At 40.1% G+C, this 9,239-nt stretch overlaps 1 protein-coding gene across 1 annotated transcript in view; it reads left to right on the plus strand.

Annotated features, from left to right (window-relative positions):
* THBS4 (thrombospondin 4) overlaps positions 1–9,239 on the plus strand; it is a 46,764-nt gene that overhangs the window by 6,105 nt on the left and 31,420 nt on the right. The window lies entirely within an intron of this gene.

Raw genomic sequence — 9,239 nt, forward strand, 5'->3', positions numbered from 1 at the left:
CAGACTAAAAATTCAGCCACCATCTTTGGCCTTTACTCTTCAACTGACAACAGCAAATATTTTGAATTTACTGTGATGGGACGCTTAAACAAAGGTAAGCAGGTTTGCAGAAATCATTTTCTCAAAAATCTTTTTCTGTTCCAGGATCTGGGGTCTACTTTTCTTAAGTTGGTTACTTTGTACAATTTTATTCTCAACTACTATTCATTTGTTTTCAAATACCAAATTCTTCTAATTGTACATTTACCTGTGTAGGGAGAGTAAGTTGATATTAAGAGGAAGAATGAAGACTGGCTTGTGGCCAGAATATTCTTTGACATTGTCCCTCAAATTATTCTGGATCCAGTTCTGAAAGGGAGAGGACCCTGGACAATTAGGTCACTGTCTTGGTCAGCTCAGGCTGATATAACAAAGATCACAAACTGGGTGTCTTAAACAACATTTATTTCTCTCAGTTCTGGAGTCCAAGATCAGAGTGCCAGCAGACTCGGTTCCAGGTGAGAACCTGGGTCCTGGTTTGTAGAAGCCACCTTTTCACTGTCCTTTTCACTGGCCTTTCCTCAATGCATGCCCGTGGGGAGAGAGAGCTTTTTGTCTTCTTCTGCCGTCATAGAGATTCCACCCTCATGACCTAATTTAAACCTAATTACCTCCCAAAGCCCCACTCCCTAACACAATCACATTGTGGGGTACAGCTTCCACGTATGAATTTGAAGAGGACACAAACATTCAACACATAACCACCCACACCATTTTACGTTACTTTGGAAGCATGTGGCTTAGCAGACCTAATTCCTAGCTCCACTAGCACCTTCCTGGACTTGATGGGGAGACCACAGCTCAGCCAGTAGAATTGAATGAACAGCTTTTTTTTTTTTTTTTTTTTTTACCTATTTCATGCCAGTTTACACACATCTGTCACCTGTCTGGTCCCTCTGCTATCAAATGTCAAAATGAGTTACTACAAGTACTAAAAAAATGCTTCCCAAAGAAAAACGTCACTATTTTTTTCATCTTCCTCTCCCCCTGTGCCCTGGGGACAACACCTGTTCCTGCTTATCGAGGAATGTGACAGATATGCGTTCATGCTGCCTCATGCTTTTAATAAAAGAAAAAGACTAGTCTTTCTAGCTAGATTTTATATTTATTTCAATTCACTTTACAAAGTACATAGATATTTACAGTGCTCCAGACTCTTAGACTCTAATTGCAATTGGACACAAGTCAGCGGGTATGAGGAGCTGAACGACATTCCTAATTCTTATCTTTCATGTGATTGTAGAATTGAAAGCAAGAAGGATTGGGCTTTTAACCTTTTTTTTTTTATGTCCAGTTCCAGCATTCTCCTTCCCTCCTCCCACCCCACTCACAAATCCACTTTCTCTGTCTATATGCCTCATAGCCTCTCAGGGACTGTGGCGAGGTTTCACATAATGAAGGCAGTCTGGGAACTTGGTTCATAGTTCTGCATGATTCATAGTTTACCCATTCCTGCTTCCCTTGCCCCATCTTCAACTCTGGTGGGAGGTAATTTCGCCCATCTCTCTGCTTTGAACTAGACAGCCCCATTTTGCCTCACTTCTGTTGAATGTCATCTAATGACCCAGCTACTCAGTTTGTGATCTGTAAAAACCACCCTTCTTCATCAAAATATCAGTACCTTCTCACTAAACTGGCTATTTTAGATGCATAGTAGATTTTTATTTTAGCTCACTCAGCTTAGTGGCTAAAAGGCCCTCTGTAGAGTGAAAAACTCTGCTTCTAGCTCTATTTCAGTATGTGTGAACCCATTGTGGAAAGTCTATGTTATCTGGAAACACAAGAAAGCAACTTCCCCTGAACTGAGTCTTTCTGTTTACTCTAATAAGCGGGGGCAATACTACACATACAGGCAGATAGGTGGATAGGTAAGGGGGTCGTTAGTGTGTTTCCTCTGAAGAATCACCAGTTATGTGATTCAGCTGTAAATCCCAGCTGATCGCCATGTTAGAAAAGATGCAAGGGATGATGAACACCTCTGCACCCTCAAACTTACTAAAGGTAAAAAGCTCTTAGAAAAAAAAAATTTTTAAGAGTCTGAAAAGAATCCAGAAATGAAAATTTTCAGAGAGCAAAGCAAAGAGGAATTTATACTACTATTAGAATTTGGAGAATTGAACATTTTGAATAGAGAGAATAGAGAAGTTTCACTGGAGCAATAAGAAAAAGTAGAGGGATTTACCATCAACTGTGAATCTGAAGTTTCTAGGAGAGAGCAGCAGCCCATTCTGACCACAACAAGAAAAAGTCGCTGGGTCCATCAGGTCCAAGGAAAAGACATGGCATGGTTGTGACTGCCCACTGAGGTGTTCAGTAGTGGCCAGGCAGGCCTGACATAAGTTGTGGAAGATGTGGGGAGAATCATCTTCCCGGAAGGTGAGCCCCAGTCATTATTCAACTGGCAAGGCTCAGCTGATTTCCTGTTCTCTTGATTTGCTTGGGAAACCTGAAACAGTTGGAAGAAATTAAGATGTATCTCTACTGACTTAAAACACCTGATAGGAAATTGGACTGACCTTTCCCTCCATTAGAGGCCATGATTTGGGAGGGAGTGACTACACAGTATCAAAGAGCAGGATTTGGTTGTGTGGGCCCTAGGTGAGCTCCTACAGCAAACTAAAGTGTATCCCATGAAAACCACAAAGAATAAGTTTGCCACTGAGCTCTCTGCTTCTACTCTCGCACTCTCCAAGCCGTCCTACCCATGATGGCCTCACCACTGTTTACAAAGCATAACTTGGACCAAATTATGCCTCACCCCAGAGACCTTTCGTGGCTTCCCAGTCCAAACCGAATAAGATATAAACGCCCCAGCTATGCATTCAGGCCTTTACCCAACCAGCCTTTCCAATTTATCCCTCCTTCCAACCCTCCACGTAGACTTTACTTCACCTAGATGGACTAGCTACCATTCCGTGGACCCAGCAATGCTGTCTTTCCATCTCCATCCTTTTGCTCTTGCCCTCTGCATCCTCTGGTACATGTCCTGCACCATCTCCAGATACCAAAATCCCACTCATTCAGGACCCATCTCAAACTCCTTCTGACATCTTATATTTCTCTGTTACCTCTATGGGAGGCACTATTCTTGGTTAGTCTTAGTATTTGAATTACTTCTAGGTCTTCTCTCCAAGAGGTTGTAAGCTCCCTCAAGGCAAGGAATGAGCATTCCTTAACTCACCTTTGTGTCATTGCAGCACCTAACACAGGGCCTTGTACATAGAAGTGGCTCAAGAACAGATTGAATAGAATAAATGGAGGCTGAGAAGAGTAGCTTCATTTGTTAAAGAAGACATGCACTATTGTGGAAATTCTGGAAGCATGCAATGGCATATAGTAGGTCTGACCCAGATTCATTTTTGAATGAGTGAATGTTGACCATTCAGATGAGACTATAAAAGAAATATAGGTAGTATTTCTGATAGAAATTATCTATCAGATTATTAGTAAGTAATACAGGTGGTATAATGTGGCATAATCTTGTTAGAAACAAGCATTCTACAGAAACAATCTGGCTGGACAGAAGGTATGCTTGATGCTTTTGTCATATCTGGCATAGAGGCAACTTTCCAGTTAGTATCCTATTTGAGTCACAGTTAAAAATCTTTACAACTGTGTCACTGTGATTGCACCTCTGAATCATTCTGAGCTTCGATTACTAGCTCTAAAGTGGGGACGAGATAATAGCCACCTCACAGGTTGATTGCAAGAAGTAATTATATAAAGTATAATAACATTTTTTAAACTGAAACTCAATAAAAATGTCAGGTTCTTATATAAGGGAGGGAGAGAGAAGGAGGAAGGGATGGAGAGATGGAGGGGAAAGAGAGAGATGGAAGTGGAAGTGTAGAGGTAGATAGATATCTCTACTATTTAGGCAACTATCTCCCAAAGATGATTTGGTGAGCTTGTCCTGCCTTGCCCTGATGGAAGCTTCACCTTTCAGAAAAAGCGAATGAGAAGAACTGCTTCTTTAGTCTTAATTTGATCACCGCAGAAGAACAGCCTCATGCTGGGGAAATGAAGGGAAACCCCCAAGAACTTGCAGTAATCATTGGAGAGTCCAGTCAAGACCCTGGGCCTAAGGGTAGAAAATGTCACATAGTTCAGAGTAGTGGTTCTGAAGCCTGTGGGCTAAAGAGAGCTACAACTTGAGAGAGATGTAAGAGTTTAAAAAGTTAGAATTCTGAACCTAATAATGAAGGGTAAAAAATGAGGTGCCTCAAACAATAATACTGTACTGTTAGGAGTTGGCAAGTTGTCCTATAGCAAAGTAGCTAGTGTTTTTTTGACAAGGCTCTGTCTTGGACATTGAACTGTTCAACTTATCAGTGACTTAGGTGAAGACATAGACAATGTTTTGCCACGTTTGGCACCTGGCACAAAGCTGGAAAGAACAGTGAAACATATTGGATGCCATCATCAAGATTTATAGGGCCCTACCAGGCTGACATAATATGTCACCATCAGTCAGATGAAATTAAACAAGAATAAATGTAAATCCATCATTTAGAAAAGTGCAGAAGAACAAGGTGTGGGAGACCTAAGAGTTCTAGTCAACAACATTAAGAACCAGTCAGTGTTGACTGGTTCCTGACATAAGAGTTGCTAAAAAATGTTTGCTCAATGGGCAGATACAGTGATGCAATGGTTTTTAAAAAGCTCCTTAAATTATAGGCTTTGTTAATACATATGCATGGCCACAGTAAAGGAACTAATAGTCCCACTCTACTCTGAATTGTCCAGGCCACATCTAGAATGTTGTGTCTAGTCCTGGACACATTTCACAGGGACACTGTCCAGAGATTACCTTGAGGGTCACCAAAACAGCACCTTTCTGGTCCCCATTTTTTACTACACCTTAAGTCAAAAAGTTAAAGGAATTGGAGCAATAAAAGAGCCAGACAGAAGACATGAGAGAGAAAAGTTGCCTTAAAATACATGAAGACTGTCATTAGGATTGAGGATAAAGCTACATCTGTCTCCAGCTCCAAAGAGTAAAATTAGGACCCACTGGTGGAAGTCAGAGGAAACAAATACTGGCTCTGTATTAGGAAAATCTTGGAGAGCAATCCAAAAGTGAAATGGTTTTCTCCACAAAGTAATGAGTTCCTTGTTACTGGAAATGTGCTGGTAGAGGCTGCATTTGTATTGAAGGAATTTGTGAAGCGAGATATTAAGCTGGATGACTTATGATGCTAATATTCTATGGCTCTTCTAAGGCTGGAGACATTCCATGGGCACTTAAGAAACTGCTTTGCAACTTCTATAACGTGACCTTGAGATTCTTTGCATACTCACCTCTTTGTCATCTACCAGATAGTTGTATACAGTGATGAGTCTCATAATTTCTCAAAATATAAAGCCCTCTGCAGATTTTTAATATAATTTCTGTACTTGCTTTCAATAGACAGTTTCTTTGCAGTGTGTATGTATACTCTGTAAACTTTATCACACCTGGAGTCACCCAGAGTACTTTCAGAAAAAACAATTTCATGATTTACTTTTTATATATTACCAAAGCACTGAAGTTACAAAGACCTAGTGTATAGGGCATAAAGATAAATAAGCAAAGGCAAACAAGAATATCCATCACAAGAGATGTTAACAGCAAGAAGGTTTTTTTAAAATGTACAGTTATTTTAAAAGAAGAGGAAAGGTTGACACCAATGGTTTTCATCATATATTTAAAAGTGCCAAAGAGGAAAGCCATTTGCCAAGCAAAGCAGAAAGCCCCAGTCTACCTTCACAAGATTGCTGCCTGGAGGCCAGGTCACTCCAAACTCCTTTGCCCAAGCAAACAAAATATTATCATTTCCAGTTCTTTAAAGTGGGCACTCTTCTTTATTGCTGTGATATTCAACGCATCAGAATATTTTTGACTACTAAGTCTATTTTTCAAAAAAGTACCTTTTGGAAATTCTTTCCCAAGATAGCAATATTTCAAATCTTCATCGCTTGGGTATGCTTTTTCATCTCCTGCCAGTCACTGAGATGGTATTTCATCAGGCTGGGCTGCATGGTTCCTGTGGTAGGCTGGTACCCAGGCATGAATTATAACCATAACATCAGGCCCCAGACTGTCAAGTACACAAAAGTGCTAAGTTTAGAAGGAAAGGATTTATACAAATAAACCAATAGAAACTGCCCCCCCACACACACACATATTTTTTAAAAGATCGTGGCTTAAAAAATCAGAGTGGATGCATGATACTTTATTTTTTATTCAATAGATAGTTGTATTTAGTGCTCTCAGATGCTATGGAGTATGGGAAAATTAGTAAGAAATAGATTCCTGGTCCCAAGAGTTTATGTTCTAGTAGAGAAGATAAGAAATAAACTCAAATAGATATATTAATACCTGCATTTGTAGAGCAGTTTATAGTTTTGCATTTTCTTATTTGACCAGCACTGAAAACGAAATGAATTGTGAAGGGCAGCTTTTATTTACTCTATTTAGAAGCTTAAAAAATGGACACTTAGTAAATTTAACAAGTGCAGGGTCATAGAGCTATTAAGTGTCTGAGCCATGACTGGAATCTGAGTCCTAGAAAAGTCCCGAGAAAGTGTTATGGAAATATGAATGAGACATAACTTCCACCCATGGGGAAGAAGGAAGACTCTAGGTACATTTGAGCTGGATCTTGGCTTCAGATATATAGCAATGAAGGAACAAGAAGGAGAGCTATGGAGAAGAGAACATTCCACACAGAAAGAAAATGATGAAAGAGGCTGGAGAAAGCTAGAGAGGGGTGAAAATAGAGAACAGGTTGTTTAGGTTGGCTGAGCATCACCAGCGTGGAGGGTCACGAAGGTGGTGGGAAGGTTCGGATTAGCCCTGGGATAAGGAATTTACACATTATTTAGGAACCACTAGGGAATTATTGAAGGCTTTCATCTGCTTGCTGGAGTGTTACTTTGAGAAGGTAATATCTTGGTCAGAACAGCCCTATAAGGAGCCCCAGCTGTCCAGAAAACTGCAGAAAGAGGCCTTACGTAGGAAGGTGAATCAGAATCTGACAAGAAACCCAGAGATGGAACAGAGTAGAGACAGAAATGCCCATTTGAAGATCTACAGCCTTCAGTTCTAATTAGATTTGCAGGATTCTTTGTGCCAGCCCTGTGAGAAAAAGAGGCTGAAATCACCAGGCAAACTTCTTTAAGCTGGTGGTGAATGAAAAAGGAACAAGAAAACGGAATGTGCCGCAGCTGAAGAAACGAAGTTGTGCCCAGTGACTGTTTTCCTGAGCGTTGCTCTGGGGGTGGTGACAGGCAGAGCTGTGGTGGACCCAGGAGAAGACCATTCTTTCTAACTTTTGGTTGCTAGCTTTTCACTCCTCCGGAGGGGAAACCATCGTCTTACTCGCCCTGTAGTATCTTGCCCTCTATTTTGTTCCCTCTGCTACATGTATCTGCTGGGCTAGGATGAGTCGAGGTGAGCACTGGGAAGGGGGGGACGGACAGAGGAAAGAGCCATGTCCTCCCTGCTCTGATGGTGCTGCCCCTGGAGAAGGTCACCCAGCGGGCTGCAGGCTCCGGGAACACAGCTTTCGGCTATTTCTGGACTCCGTATGACGATGTGAAAATGTCGAGTTTTCTGAGCGGGAGCCTCTCTGCCCTCTAGGGTAGTCTTTCTGCTCTGAAGATAAAATAAGTATAGAAGCACTGAAGTAAGGAATTTCCAATAAAAAAAAATGAAAAATGGAAGCCAAAAGAGAAACAAGAATTATTAGATCAAGTTTGAAAAACGGTAACTGTCAAAGCACTTAATATTTCTGCTAACAGACATTGTGAAGATGGCACTTTCCACAATTCATTTTCTTTTTTTTCTTGCTATTGTCACAAGATCTAGGAGCATAAGGAATTTCTCATTTCAGTGTTCATTGCAACACAAAGCAAGACAGAACCCTTAAAATGGCAGCGTGAACATAATGGTGGGGTTCGCTACCTGCAACAAATGTTGAATTGCTACTCTAAACTTTATATTTTGTGTGTGAAAAGCTTAAAGTGCAATCATTTAATTATTCATTATAAGTTCATATTCACAACATTTAATGTGTACCTGTTATGTGTAAAGTACTCCACTATGTACCATTTATAAATTTGAACTTAGCCATTCAGTTATGAAACTAAATCTTGGCCCACATGCTCTGGAAGACCTGTTAAAAGCAGGCAAGATGCCCACGAAAATATGTTTCCTTTGAACTACACAGAAATCTCAGTTTGGGAACAAAACCAGTAGTATTCATTTTAAGCCACAATAAGCATCCTCTTAAACTGTTTATGTGAGGAATAGAGGTTGTGGCTGTAACGAGAATAAGGAGATATTGAGTATATGTGTGTATGATCTAATTGAAGTTTGGTGGTCCAAGTGGTATTTTTATTGGCCTGTAAAAACTTTAGGTATTTGTAAAACTGTTCAAAAAAGTAAAGCAATAGAAGTTTAAAAATTAAATTAGTGCACATTTGGGTTCAATTTCTCCCTCTTTTGGGTATTGTACCTGCCTCAGTTCTTTTCTCTTGTAAGCAAGTGGTGGTGACTACATAAGTGGAAGAGATCGCCTATCTGACTCCTCCTGGCGTCTCCATACATCACAGAACCTGAGGCCACCAGGTCCTCTCCAGCCACGGTCAAATGAAAAAGCAATTCAAGTCAGTTTAGAAGGGGTGGGAACATCAACCTAGAAAGTCTTATGTGGAGAATGCCTTTAAGTTTCACAGTAGTGATTATTTGCTTTGCAATACTGCAACATAAACAGGTATTTCTGGATGGGTACTGTGTGGGGCAGCACCAGGTTGGCATTTATACTCTGAAGAAAAGGTACCTGAGGAAAGATGGTCTGAATTACTTGTTGCAAATCATACAGATTGACAGCAGCACATTCTGGGTATACATGTGCAATTCATTTCTTCTTTATTTTTTTGTATTGTACAAGTAATGCATGTTTCTCATAGAAAACTTAGATAATGAAGATGAGCAAGAAAAAAAATCATCCAAGCCCACAGCAATGACTATATAAATGTTGACATATCTCCTTCTAATTTTTATATATATGTATATACATATATATACATACACATTTTCTAAATGTAACTATACTGACTCATAACCTTTGTTCACTCAACAAAATACTGGTAACGTCTTTCTGTGTTTTTTAACTTAATTTATTGGAGAAACTTTGGTTAATAATGTTATATAG

Source organism: Pteropus vampyrus, unplaced genomic scaffold, assembly GCF_000151845.1.
Source record: "Pteropus vampyrus isolate Shadow unplaced genomic scaffold, Pvam_2.0 Scaffold11, whole genome shotgun sequence".
Taxonomy (NCBI): domain Eukaryota; kingdom Metazoa; phylum Chordata; class Mammalia; order Chiroptera; family Pteropodidae; genus Pteropus; species Pteropus vampyrus.